This window comes from Protopterus annectens, chromosome 9.part0 (genome assembly GCF_019279795.1).
Source record: "Protopterus annectens isolate FY-2018-M chromosome 9.part0, PAN1.0, whole genome shotgun sequence".
Classification (NCBI taxonomy): domain Eukaryota; kingdom Metazoa; phylum Chordata; order Ceratodontiformes; family Protopteridae; genus Protopterus; species Protopterus annectens.
The window spans coordinates 1,175,177,414-1,175,179,395 of record NC_056743.1 but is presented as its reverse complement, the minus strand read 5'-3'; the positions used below and the strand labels follow the sequence as shown (position 1 = coordinate 1,175,179,395).

Below are 1,982 nucleotides of genomic sequence, written 5' to 3'. Positions count from 1 at the left end.
TATGTGAGAAGTTATGCTTAAAATGTAGGTGGGCTTCTCTTCCTTTGATTCCAAAGCAAGGAAAGTAAAGTTTGATAAAATATAAGCAGGTCTCTTGTAGATTGTTTAATGAAATTTTGGAAAGTCAGAGGATGCCTGAGGAGTGGAGAAAAAGTGTTTTGGTACCTATCTTTAAGAATAAGGGTGATGTGCAGAGCTGCAGTAACTACAGAGGGATAAAACTGATCAGTCACAGCTTGAAGTTATGGGAAAGAGTAGTAGAAGCTAGGTTAAGAAGGGAGGTGATGATTAGTGATCAGCAGTATGGTTTCATGCCAGGAAAGTTTGCTCTGAGAGTGTTATTGGAGAAATACAGAGAAGGTCAGAAGGAGTTGCATTGTATCTTTGTAGACTTGGAGAAAGCATATGACAGGGTGCCTAGAGAAGAGTTGTGGTATGAGGAAGTCGGGAGTGGCAGAGAAGTATGTAAGAGTGATACATGATATGTACGAGGGTAGTGTGACAGTGGTGAGGACTGCAGTGGGAGTGACAAATCCGTTTAAGGTGGAGGTGGGATTACATCAAGGATCAGCTCTGAGTCCTTTCTTATTTGCAGTGGTGATGGACAGGTTGACAGATGAGATCAGACAGGAAGCCCCGTGGACTATGATGTTTGCAGATAACATTGTGATTTGTAGTGAGAGTAGGAATCAAGTTGAGGAGACTCTGGAGAGGTGGAGATATGCGCTAGAGAGCAGAGGAATGAAGGTCAGCAGGGCTAAGACAGAATATATGTGTGTAAATGTGAGGGAGGGTAGAGGAATGGTGAGGATGCAGGGAGTAGAGTTGGTAAAGGTGGACGAGTTTAAGTACTTGGGATCAACAGTTCAGAGTAATGGTGAATGTGGAAGAGAGGTGAAGAAGAGAGTACAGGCAGGTTGGAATGGGTGGAGAAGAGTGTCAGGAGTGATTTGTGACAGACGGGTACCAGTAAGAGTGAAAGGGAAGGTCTACAAGAGGGCAGTGAGACCAGCTATGTTATATGGGTTGGAGACAGTGACATTGACAAAAAGGCAGGAGTCAGAGCTGGATGTGGCAGAGTTAAAGATGTTAAGATTTGCACTCGGTGTGACTAGGATGGATAGGATTAGGAATCAGTATATTAGAGGGTAAGCTCATGTTGGACAGTTTGGAGACAAAGCAAGAGAGACGAGATTGCGTTGGTTTGGACATGTGCTGAGAAGGGATGATGGGTATATTGGGAAAAAGATGCTAAGGATGGAGATGCCAGGTAAGAGGAAAAGAGGAAGGCCTAAGATAAGGTTTATGGATGTGGTGAGAGAGGACATGCAGGCGGTTGGTGTGACAGAGCAAGATGCAGAGGATATGAAGAAATGGAAAGAGATGATCTGCTGTGGCGACCCCTAACGGGAAAAGCAAAAAGATGCTGATGATGATGAAGCAGGTCTCTGGTACCTACAGAATACTTGGAACCCTGCTGTACAGAGAAATTAAACTTAAGAGTTGAGTTAAATCCCATGAGAAGGTGGAATTTTCCTTTAAGGAGCTTAATTTAAATTCCCAATTGGTCCAAAGCATTGTCTAGTTAAGTGACTTGCTCAAGGTTGCACACTAAGCATAATATGTGGAATCAAAGCCTGTACCATAAGAAGCAGCTTATGAACAGCTCATAGCCTTAGCTCTCTGCTCCAATCACCAGATTAAAAAAACGCCCGAACAGGGACTTGAACCCTGGACCCTCAGATTAAAAGTCTGATGCTCTACCGACTGAGCTATCCAGGCTGCTAGTAAAATAAAAAAAGAAAAAGAATCCTCTTGTGATATAAAAAGTTATACATTGAAACTGAAATCCCTCCAAGGAGAAGCAATGATATTAGGAAAATCTCTCAGACACGCAGAACAAATCCAGTCTGCCCATCAAGAGGAATGGAGACATTTTCACCTTCTTTCCCACCTACTATACAACTCTCTTTGTTCATTAC

General features: G+C 43.0%; 1 non-coding gene across 1 annotated transcript; it reads right to left on the bottom strand.

Annotated features, from left to right (window-relative positions):
* Positions 1 to 1,709: 1,709 nt before the first annotated feature.
* Positions 1,710 to 1,782, bottom strand: TRNAK-UUU. Its single transcript has one exon. It is a non-coding gene; the product is annotated as a tRNA-Lys (tRNA).
* Between the last annotated feature and the right edge of the window lie 200 nt (positions 1,783 to 1,982).